This window comes from Schistocerca gregaria, chromosome 5, assembly GCF_023897955.1.
Source record: "Schistocerca gregaria isolate iqSchGreg1 chromosome 5, iqSchGreg1.2, whole genome shotgun sequence".
NCBI lineage: Eukaryota > Metazoa > Arthropoda > Insecta > Orthoptera > Acrididae > Schistocerca > Schistocerca gregaria.
The window spans coordinates 246,902,654-246,915,885 of NC_064924.1; positions in this window are offsets into that span (position 1 = coordinate 246,902,654).

The window sequence follows — 13,232 nt, forward strand, 5'->3', positions numbered from 1 at the left end:
GCCGTGCAGGTGAGCGCCACAATCAGGACTGCATACGACCGAGGCACACAGGGCCAACACCTGGCATCATGGTGTGGGGAGCGATCTCATACACCTGCCGTACACCTCTGGTGATCGTCGAGGGGACACTGAATAGTGCACGGTACATCCAAACCGTCATCGAACCCATCGTTCTACCATTCCTAGACCGGCAAGGGAACTTGCTGTTCCAGCAGGACAATGCACGTCCGCATGTATCCCGTGCCTCCCAACGTGCTCTAGAAGGTGTAAGTCAACTACCCTGGCCAGCAAGATCTCCGGATCTGTCCCCCATTGAGCATGTTTGAGACTGGATGAAGCGTCGTCTCACGCGGTCTGCACGTCCAGCACGAACGCTGGTCCAACTGAGGCGCCAGGTGTAAATGGCATGGCAAGCCGTCCCACAGAACTACATCCAGCATCTCTACGATCGTCTCCATGGGAGAATAGCAGCCTGCATTGCTGCGAAAGGTGTATATACACTGTACTGGTGCCGACATTGTGCATGCTCTGTTGCCTATGTCTATGTGCCTGTGGTTCTGTCAGTGTGATCATGTGATGTATCTGACCCCAGGAATGTGTCAATAAAGTTTCCCCTTCCTGGGACAATGAATTCACGGTGTTCTTATTTCAATTTCCAGGAGATTAACATCATATTTATCGTTACCTGAACTGGTCACTATTTTGCATGAAGAATGGTAGATTCTCTCGAAAACCATACCGAACCGACGTTCATCTATCCCTGGACGACTGGGACACTTTGTTGAGTGTGTATTATTTCCATATTCTTTTTCGAAAATCTGTATTTCACTTCGCCAATCCGCAGTTTAAGTTTTGTGTCAACTATCATAATACTACTAAACCAACTGACATAAAAATCATTTATATTCCTTGACAATGGTCACTAAACTGTCTCATAGTATTTAACTACGCAGAAAATTTCATCTGGAGAAAATATTCGCTACCTGTCAATCAACGGTCAGATTGGAATGGCCCCGAGCACTATGGGACTTAACATCTGAGGCCATCTGTCTCGTAGAACTCAGAACGACTTCAACCTAACTAACCTAAGGACATTACGCACATCCATGCCCGAGGCAGGATTCGAACCTGCGACCGTAGCGTTCGCGTGGTTCCAAACAGAAGCGCCTAGAACCACTCGGCAACAAAGGCCGGCCAACGGTCGGGCAACAATACTTTGACTCAAAGGAACATTCTTCTGACAGAACACCAACCACTTACACCTTCATACCCTGATGATTCCACGACGTGGTGAGTTAAAATGGTTAACATCCCGCCATAAGCACAGCTACTAAGTAACGTCTACGTCCAGTCAAATCGGTCCTGAACATTTTCTGTTTGTGATCTATAGATCATGATAACAATTGTGATCTTTGCCTGTTTTATTAGTTTGAGGTAGCTGCGTTTTGACACGCATTTCCATTTTCCAGTACTCTTTTACAACAATTAGCGTCTCCTTTTTAATTTATCTTTGACTTGAAATTTGCATTTTACTTCGTTAATAAACATCTCTAAATCAGGTTTTAGACGTTTACACTTGCCACGGCTGCTTAGCGGTACTACTTCTCCTGCTTTCCTAGATGCATCCCTGTCTCAGTAAACCTACTGGTTCTTACTTCAAAGTTGTTTTGCTCTCCTACGTTGCATGTGATGCAAGCAGTACCATTATTTCATCAATCTTCCCCTATCAGCTCCCAACTATTCCCTTGCCTGAGGGCAAAACTTTATAGTCGCCCAGGAATAACCCAACATGTATCAGACGGATAAATTTCGTGGCTTGTATTTGTTTAACTTGTACAGATGTTCTCACTCTAATTTAGCACCAATAGTACTACAACTATATTATATAATTTACGTGCTGTTTCATTTGTTTTAAGTAACTGATAAAAATATCACTTCAGTCAGGAATCGCGGGTCCGTTACGGTCGCAAGTTCAAATCTTGCCACGGACATGGATGTGTGTGATGTCCTTAGATTAGTTTGGTTTAAGTAGTTCTAAATTCTAGGGGACTGACGACCTCAGATATTAAGTCCCATAGTGCTCAGAGCTATTTGAACCATTTTTGAAAAAGAACACTGTCCGGACAAGTTATGAGAGTGATGCAAGACTTAAGTTTACATTTAACAGAGCTGAGTTGGTCATATTCCTTGGTATATGGTTTTTATAGAATTTGGGACCATAGCTCTGGTAAACTGTTTAAATGCGTGCATCCCGCCTTTAACAAATAAAGTTAAACAGACAGTTGCAGAGGAGCAAATATTTGATACGTCTTAGTAATACCAGTAATATCTATTCTTTTTCTTATACACTTGCTTGTACATTATGACTTTATTGATATTTTATATTTCCTCTTATGCCTTGCCTTGTTAATACACGAGAGTTTCTCGGAGTATAAGGAATCATCTGACGCGAAATGGAATCCACAGTGGAAATTCGATGAAGCTCTGATGAGATATGTTGGGTAGTGTCTCCAGTATGCTCGTAGATAGCGTCACGTAGCTCTTCTCAGCTGTGAGCGGGTAATGAGCACGTAAAGATTCCTATAAAGTGCGTTGGTAAGATTTCGTCTGATGTGAAGCAGGCCCATTTAACGTAACCCTCATGGATTTCCTTCATCACAATTCTCGACCGCACACTGGAGGGGCAATCAGGACGCTCCTGCAGCGGCTTGGATGGCATGTCTTTGATCACCCACCACACCTGTCGGACTTGGTTCCCTCTGATATTCATATCTGCTCAGATGAACCGCTGGCAATGAAGTCAACATTTTGGCACAGTTAAGAAGCTGCGGTCCAGCTTAGAAAATTGTCGGAAAGTAGAGCAGACTGCCTTCTAGGAGCAGGGTATTGGAAGGTTGCTACAACCGTACGACAAATGTCCAAGTCAGAGCGGCGACTATATAGAGAAGTAGCTGGAAGGGGTTGGTAACAGTTGGAGGTAAAACGGTTTTGATTTTCTCTGTGGTTTCCACTTCGCGACCTATCGTTCCTTACTCTCCCAATAACCCTCTTACATCAAAACAAGTTTCTTCTAATGTTTTCTAGAGTCTTTTGTAATCATCAAAACAGACTGAACTCTCTTAGATTCTCGAGATCTGAGCAACTGTGAAGAAGTGCAAAACACACACACGTTTTCCTTCGAAATCCACTATTGCACTTCACATCATAATATGCTTTATATAATACACTTAACAACACTGTTACATAGGTGTTAGGCGTCATTATTAACGATGTTCTTTTCATACTGGAGCCGACAGAAAGAGGAAGTCCAATGATAATTGCGAAAATCCGTTAATGTAAAAAGTAGGGGAAACTGGTTGCATCGTCCATAGCAGTCCGCAAGTCGTGTGTGTACTCTGTGTGGCTCAAGGAGTTAAATTTCCCTGGAAACAGCTTTCCCAAACATTTGTGATAAAATTAGCTCATACTCTTCAAAATCAAAGTAAATCATAAGTCACTGATATAGGCTGTTTAGCTACAAAAGCTGAGCTGTTGTTCATGATCAGTATAATATCAGTGTACAAAGAAGCATATAACAAGACAGGAAAAATAAAAGGATGCTAACATCAGTGTTTCCCATTTTAGTTAGCCTCTTAGGTTTTTATCTTACATTCCTGCTTGAGGCGCCTGGAACCATTAAAAGTGTGGTGTCATCCCGTCTCTCCTTTATCGGTGATTTCTTCGTATTCGTTTATTCTGCGATATGCGGGAGACAATCACACTCCTTATAGTATCAACCCACATAATATTCAGCATCCTGTTGTAACATCACAGATCCTACACCTTGATTCTCCTCATTTCTGGTATTCCAATAGTGCGTAATTCACTTTCTTACCACGTAGTAATCCAGGTATATAGTCTCACAAATACTTTTCTGAAATCAATGGCTGTATTAGATGCTTGAAGACTTACTTCAGCAGCCAATTTCTTCTTTGCCAGCGCTAGTCTGCTTATTACGGACGCCTTGCTCCGTGTGTCGTTTGCTATTTCCTTCAAAGTCATTAGAATTCCATCACTTCATTTACTACATGGTTTCAAATTGTCATTTCTGCTATGTAGTTCCCTAATTTGATAAGTTTATTGTTAGTTTCATTTCCGCTGTCGCTCCCAGCTTCCGCAATTATTTCGTTTACTTTAAGTCCTTATTCTGCACTCATGGACTGTTCATGTCCATCAACAGGTCCTATAATTCTTCTACTGTTTCACCACGGATAACAATGTCAACAGCGAATCATTTTATTGACATCATCTCACAAATAATTTAATCTGTTTCCCGGAATCTCTGTTTCATTCCCGTGACTGATTCTTAGATTAACAGTTTTAACAGCATAGGAGAAAGATTACATGCTAAGCTTAAACTCTTCTTAAGCCGAGCAGTTCTGCCTTGATTTTCTATTCTTATAGTTCCCTCCTGGTGAACATGGTGCAGTACTGTGTATAAAGCTTTCACATATTATTCTGATAACGTTAAATATGTTGCACAATTCAACGTTGTCGAAGGCTTTGGCTAGATCAACAAATCCTTGGTCTATATGAAGGTGTTCTGTAGTAACTAGGTTTCCCATAATTAATACGCTAGACTGTGGTAGTAACATTTCGGTTGGCCTTAAGTTTTGAAATTAACTGGCCGGTGTTTTTTACGTTACGAGAGACGTGCTCAGGCTGTCTGAATTCACTAACATGGAGAACGAAGAGACTACAGACCTTACCTCCGCTGCAAATTCACGTTCATAAGCGCGGAAGATGGCAGAACTTTATCCGTTGTACGTGTAAACATGGTAGCTGTACATGTGAGTGTGTGTGTGTTTGTGTCTGTGTTTGTGTGTGTGTGTGTGTGTGATTTTGCCGCCAGCACTGCAGATGAGAGCTTACGCCAACAGTGCCTACGCGGCGAACTTCGCCGCTGAAAGTGATAACGAATTTAACTTCAACGTAGGTGGCTGACGTGCACTGCCATTCCGGCCTTTAACGGAGCCTAGTACGCTGTCATCGGGCTCGTCAAAGCTAGAGAGATCGAGCGGCCACTCACGGTGCCGAACACCCGATTTAACGCTTGATCAGCGGCTGAACACGGCACCCACGAAACGATGAGTACCCAAGTACATCATAGTACGTTACGGCCGTGCGTCGGCGGTTCGTCACTGACAATCGCTAATGCGTTACTTTTTATCTCTCCGCTGAGCGCCTTATTTATCAGAGGTCCATCTAATAGAGAGACTGTTTTTGTGTCCTCTGTGCTGGTCATTGAAAATAGCTGATTTCGATTGTAGGTTTATCGTAAGGTGTGTGTAAGTAAGTATTAATGCTATGTTCGATTCTATATGAATGATAGTGCCCGATGATCATGATATAATCCAAAGCAGAAGGTAGGTCTGCATTGGTCGTAATGTCGTTTATCTTTTTTTATTGCATTGCAGATGTAGATTTCAGCTGACAGTGCATCTGCCATCGCTACTATAAATACAAATAACACAAGAATCAGACACGCAGTCAGCACATTGATCAAACATCATGTCACAGTTTTACACAATTGTAGTTCCACAATTACATACCGCTTTAAGTAGTCGTGTAGTCTCTACGTAATTATAACCAAACATTTTCCAGTTTGATTCCGTCATGTAAAAGCATTAGTCCAAATTAGGCCATTGACTTACGTCATACTGGATAGACAACGCCCTCTGTCTATTGCACATGTGTAATAGATTGGTTCAAAGCAAGAAAGATTATACACGCAAATTTTAAAAAATCATCATGACAGCTGTTAAATTACGTCGTACTAGATAGACAACGTCCTATACTTTTGTTGCTCATATCTAAAATAATTCGTGAAGAAGAACTTCTATATAAAAATACAGGGAATTCAAACAGCAATTGTAATAAATTCAAATAATTGTTATGATAAATTTTACATCACGTCATAGGTAGAGTACACTATTATTAGTGCACATCTGTAAAAGAATGGGTTAAGATAAAAAATCTATATACATTAAAATAGGAAATTCAAATAACATTCATAATACAAAAAAAGGTTTGTTTGGAGGCATATAAATTCAAAAAAACATAACAAAAATTCTTACACTACACTGAATCACTTTCCATTAAATATAACGGAATGTTAAACCTTGATCTAACGAAAAATTGAGCTATGATTAACAAAAGAATGTAAAAAGTTTAATCTTCCATTCTTTCTTGAATTGTATAGTCTAAATGCAAACCACAATCGCCACTGTTCGTATATCTAGACACTATTTGATGAAAGTTTGAAACAGGTGTCTTAGCTGCACAGCGAATGTGACATGCAGTAAAATGTTCATGAGATCTCTGTAAATCAATATTCAACAACATAAATCGAATACAAGGTTGTTAAAAACTATATTGCCCAAATACAACACCTATAAATGCTGAAAAGAAGGCTTAGATTTTCGTTTATACCATTTGTACTCGTTTGGTATACTGTCAGAACATTACTACATAGGAATGGATCCACTGTGTTGACTGCGTTTTTGAACGTTTTTATTTTGAACACTGCACCCGTGAACGGCTCCGTGTGTTTTAATTTTGTATGTCTACGTTTGTATATCCACCATGTCTGTTCTTCGATTGTCTCCTTTTGTATCATTAGTCATATCTGTGGTCGAAGAGGGACGTAGTATGGCGCTGCTGGTCTACCCGTATCAGGTGTGAAAATAACAACAACGAAAAAAAATTATTGAATGTGTCATTCCTAATGCAAATTTTCATAACATAGAATCGGATGCGGTATATGCTTCTAGCAGTAGCGGGCTATGTGCGAAAACTGCAGCAGTTTTTTAATTGTTCTTGCGTCTTCAGTGTATTCCAGTCCATTGTAAGATTTGTACCCATCGTAAAATATCGAATACTAAACATGATTGGCGTATGGTGGTAAAGTCATCTTCATCATGGTATGGAGCAAGGGGAGAGGAGCCGAAGGGAGTGGAGGGGGGCTCGACTCATATTCAAATAAGGTTATATGTACTCAGATGCACAACATTATATTCTACGAGGTTTTCAGTGATAGCACGTGTAACTTTAAGTACGTTTCAATTTCATTCCCTGCACTGACGTATAACACATATATCTAATTGAAATCACGTAACTTGTTTAGAAGTTAGAATATTTTTAATTCTGTTGATTATACGACAAATTTGGTACCTATAGATAGTAGACTATTACCCCTACAGTAATCTACTCTTAATGGCCTCTCTCAGGCCTTCCACATGGCATCACCTTCTCCTCTGTACCTTCATTGATCCACTTTTTTTCTTTTAATAATGATAGCAATAAAATTATGCACACTAGTGCGCTAATTCCCGTCTTTCTGGATTCGCTTTAGACGACCGAACAACCATCTTCCCTGCCTAGGATATATGTATCATATTAACTCTTCCTCTTATACGTTAAGTTACGGCCTCCTCCTTACGTCTTACTTGCACCTTCCCACTATTGGGCTGCCACCCTGTAAACATGTCGTTTGCTTGTATACTACAAGTTTGTACTTCTAATCCACATATCGAAAGAACATCAAAAGAAATTAAATGAAAGTTGCGGAATGGAATTAAAATTCACGACCAAAGGATATCACTGACAAGATTCGCAGAATACGTTATTATGGTCGCTGAAAATGAGGAATAATTGCAGGACCTTTTAAATGAAATGACCTATTGAGTGCGATTTGCAGACTGAAACTAAATCGGAGAAAGACGGAAGTAAAGAGTAGTAGCAGAAGTGGGAATAGTAAACTTAATATTAAAATTGCTGACCACAAAGTAGACGAAGTTAAAGAATTATCATACCCTGGAAACAAAATAAATCGTTACCGACGAAGAAGCATCGACATTAAAAGAATGTTAGAACAGGCAAAGAGGGCACTCCTGTGCACTGAGAACGTACGTTTGGAGTTCAGCATTGTATGAAAGCGAATCATGGATTATGGGAAAACCGGAACACAAGTGAGTTAAAGTGTTTGAGATGTGTGTCTATAGAACGCCGTTGAAAATATAGTGGACTGATATAGAATGAGAAGAAATTTTGCGGAATCGGTGAGCAAAGGAACATGTGGAAAACGTCTATAAGAATAAAGGACATGGTGGCAGGGCATGAGTTAAGATCAGGTCGGTGTAGAATATAAAAACGGTACATAACAACATAGACTGGTGTACACCGAACAGATTATTGAGGACTTTGAGGTCTCTTATGAAACGAAGAGATTGGCCACCTTTTGAAACCGCGTTGTCTGCGGTTCCAGCTCGCACTGCTATTATGTGGAGTGTCACAATCATTGAACAGTTATGAACTTCTCTCATTACAAGCAATGTCAAATACATCTCTCCTTGGGGTTTAATTTAATTCTCAGTGGCCGGCTAGTGTAATTAATTATGTCAGCTCAGACGTTTTTATGAACTTGGGTCTACCGATATATTGCTGTTTAATCCCCTGTTATCTCTCCACAGTTGTATTTAACCGAAGTGATATGTCCTTTTCTCTATGGAAAAATAACTCACTGCCCTATTCCTACTTTTGTTATGTGACACCAATCTCTCGAGATAGAATTATACTCAAACATAAAGAAGTTTAGGGATATTTTTTTACTTCCCTGTATCTGTCACTTTAAATATAAAATATTGAACATATATGAGTTACTCTAATGCGTTATTCTGGATAATGATCTTCATCCTTGACGTTAGTCTTGCATTCCAAAATCTGCACATAAAACTCCACCAATAACTCCTGTAATAAAAAAAACTTGTTTAACTACCCTTCTCTATTTTTCGCATTGCAACATATTCGTGAGCGTGCTGCAGCGTATTCAAGTTCAGTTGGACGCACTGTTGCCTTGCCTTAATATTCAGTCTCTTCACTATCCTAGTAAACAGTCGTCCTCCTATACTGTTTATCACATTCATCAGATGACAGGGATACATTATTTGCCGAATCTTTCGTCGACGAACTCTGCCAAAAACTTTTTCTATTTCTAGACATGTAAGTTGTGTTTGATTATGATTGATTATCGTACTCTTTTCTTTTTGTCTACTATAAAACTGAACAGAAATTTGACACCAGTTGTTGATTTTGTGACCATGAAGACTTCTGTCTCGCAGGAAATCAACATTTTGTTACTGAATCTATTCATTCCTTTACTCTGTTTGCAAACGCTGCTACAAGGGGCTCCCTTTCGTCCAAATTTTTGTCGTATGCACAGAATGTTCAGAAACGAAAGTGACAGAAATGCAAGCTCCAGATGGCTAAGTGTTTAGAAGAAATAGCGGTTTTAGGGAGGGAAATCTATTTGTATTTCCAGGTACTATTTGGTACAGAGGAGAGAGTGTAGATCGGGAACCCGAGGATCAAGGGGTCGAAGCCATACGCCGAAAGATATTTCCATATTTCTCTGTTTTTAATTTTTCCACTTCTTCATATTCCTCTCGATCATCAACAAACATTTTTATTTTTGCCTTTTTTCTGTTTTTAATTTTTACGTTACGCGAAGAATCAGTTTCCACTTGCTCACAATTCTCTCGATTGTCAACTTCTTTCGACCTAAACACCTCATCATCGCACACACTCCGATGAAACATCCACTTCTTTGTTGTCTATTTCGCTTCCATGTTGCATGTGTTCTTCTCTTATTTACCTGGCGCTTTCTGATGTGATCAGATCGGCTTCCGCCGAGAGATTAGAACCATAATCCAGCGCCGTTTGGCTTCCACGCATCGTGCGTTTCGTGGCCTTCTTCTACTGCTGTTCCAGTCATTTCAGTTTTTCCACCTGTACTATTAGATATTTTAGATCGAGTCGATAGTTTTTGACAAAATTCTCATTATTTTCTCACAATATTCTCGTGGTATTCACGTTATTGGGTTGAGACCTAGCAACAGAATAAGTTCTGTAACCGTAGGCCGTAGTTACCTGCACCATAAACCTGTTCTTCCTGTGAAGCTACTGAGGGCTACTCGAAGAGCCAAATGGAATTAACGGAATACGAAGTCCTATGTGCTCTATTTACTTCTTATAAAGTTATTTGCTAAGTCCACATGTACCCTATAAGTACAATTCCATCTTGGGAATTTTTCACAATCTCACACTTTCCTTTCACTTTCCTTTTCGTGCACTTTATGAAAATATTAACTAAGGCTGTATAAGGAGCATTATTTCAGTTTATTGGCAATTTAAGAAACGGAATGTTGAAAATATTGAAATAAATCAGTTCCAACTTGGGACACCACCCCACGAAACTAGAACAACTGTTCAGCACTCTTTCTGATGCGCCGAACGGTGCCTGGAAACAGTCTCTCTCACCTCGCCTTATCCACACCGAAAATACTACTTGTGAACGCTTCGCCATCTGAAACTCCCACTTCTGTCAATTACATTTTTGGTCATGCCCTAATCTACCATAAATTTTGACTAAATTATGTCGAAATGTGTTATGACAAGATTGCGCTGTCCCCTTGTTAGCCCAATCCAAATTTTGCGTTTTCTCCTGCCTAATTCCTTAATTATGAATAGTGACTTTTACCATTCATCTGGCCATTCCACCCATTACCAAGTTGCTCTCGCTGCTTACAACAAACTGTCATCCATAAATAGAAACCAGGTGTCTTAAGGAATCGTGAACATTACTAATTCATCTGCAAATTTACGTTCTGTATCACAACAGTATTAATTTTTGAAAATTGATATTCCTGAGATGCAGATAATATTGAGGTCTAGAAGTACAGACACAGAATTCTCCTACATGAAAGTTAATCTTTTGCATTTTATGTCAGATTCAAATATAGGCGTAAGTTGAGTACGCGCGAGATATATTCTTGGACAAAGCGTGTCTTTCGGTTCTTGACCTGAAGATGACCTGTATTTCAGATGAACTGATCACAAAAAAGAAACTTGTAGTGATCCAGTTATTTTCTTTAGTAATCTAATTTTGACAAGTGTTTGTATTATGTGAGGCATACGCTTACCTAAAGTGTGTAAATTTCCATGGATTATCATTTTATAAACTGCATTTACTACTTCTTCGGTCCATATATGGAACCTTCCTTATATTTTAAAACATCTTCAAGTCGTTGCAGATTGTGGTTTGTGTTTATAGCTCTGGAATGGAAGCTTTAATATCTCCAGTTTTACGAATATAATCTCATCTTGGCATATTACCATCCCGGCGGTTTCCTAAAAGTCCTATTACCTAATAATGTAAGTCCCTTACTTGTTTCCGTACTCACTCTAAAATATTTGCCCAGTGTGAAGTATGTGATACTATTACATATGAAATATGGGGCGTCACTGTTATAAGACAGAGTCTAATTTAAGTATCGCGTCTTTCTTTCATTTCAATGCCATTCACCCAGGCTGTACTCACTAGACGACCAGTTATTTTAAGTGCTAATATAGTCAGTTTCATGGAAGTTTCTCATAAAGAAAAACGAGAAGGAGTAAGTTGCAATAAGAATTTCGAGTGAGGAAATTCCAGAACGTGCTTCACAAGTTATGTACACGTTAAAAATGCCACAAACGCCTACTTTTACTAACCATTTTGGATTTCAAAAATTGACAAGCATGAAGAATATGCGACACATGTAAACATATCAAGCTCCACAAGGTGCAGTTTAGGTGTGTGTACTTGTAATTATGACAGATCTACTTGTAATTTTATTTTTGACAAACCTGTGGGTATATGATATATACTGTCCATTAAAACGTTAAATAACGCTCAAGGGGCATGAGGTCTGAAGACGACAGTTGTGCCTATCAAAACTGGTCAGTAAAAATAGTTTTGAGCACGATTTCGGCTATAAACCTTTCTTTATAGTCATTTTATGTTATTAAATCAAAAAGCAATGGTAAAATATTTCAGCACTATATTTTATAGTGAATAAATTGTGTAGTAATGTTAATAATGGTCAATGGACAACGTCTGTTAAGGATTTTCTCCAGGAAAATCAGACTGATTGTTCCCACAAAAATGAGTTGAAGATGCAACAAGAAGATTTATGAGATTCAGATACAAAAGTTCTTCCACAGGCTGTGAGGAACTGTAAGATGAAGAAGGAAGCAGGATACGAATCAATATATCCAGAGCTGATAAAGTTTGATCCCCCTAAATTGTAGGAGATGCTAAGAAGGATGTTTGAAAGAATATTAAATAGAGAGGATTTCCGTCGGAACGAGAAACGTGTTACATAAGGCCAGTGCATACGAAAGGGTGGCGTAATGATCCGCATAATTATAGCGGATTGGTAGTTATTCCTTTCGTACTCTATCTGTACTCTAAAATACTGAAAGCTCTGATACGAAAGAAAAAATTCACAAACGGCATGAAGAGAGAGCAGGATTCTAAGCTGGAAGATTGGTAATGGACAACATCTTCATCATGAAACTAATATTTGAAAAACGCACACAGGTTGGACTGGAGACACATGTTACACTGACCTAGAGAAATCTCGCTATAATGTACCTACCAATAAACTGAGGAAAAAGGTGAGACATACAGAGTTAAATCAAAGATTTCTGAAAATTATTATGAAATTATATAAAAAAGCACAGCGAGTGTGAGGATTGGGAATAGTCGGACTGACGAATTCTATGCTAATAGGGTCTACGAACAACGGTCTGCGACAGAGAGATGAGTTGTCATCGACCCCCTTTAAGCTGTGTCTAGCAGCAATCCTACTGACTTTCCACAGATAAGTCAGATTATGGGACGGAAAGAAGAAAAAAATAGAATTGAAATAATCGTGTGGCACAGATGGCCCGGAGGCCTCATCAGGGCAAGTTCGGCGGCCAGGTCGCAAGTCATTTCAGGTGACGTGACATTAGGCGAGTGGTGTGTCGTTGATGATGAAATGATGACGAAGATAGCACAACACCCAGTCCACTAGCGGAGAGAATCTCCATCCCAGCCGGGAATCGAAGCCGGGCCCGCTGGATGATAGGAAAACACGTTGCTACTCAGCCAAGCAGGCCTGATCAGACAAAGTAGAGGACAGCAAGATATGTAATCTGGATTTTACAGATGACCACATTGTACTGGCAGAAGGTGATCGGTGCTATATGATAAGAAAGCTTGAAGAGAAATACAGTAGGGCTGGCCTGAAACTGAACATGAAGAAGTGTACTTGGTTGTTGCAATGGAAAAAATAATAATTTGGGCGTACATGGAGAATTAATTGTAGGTG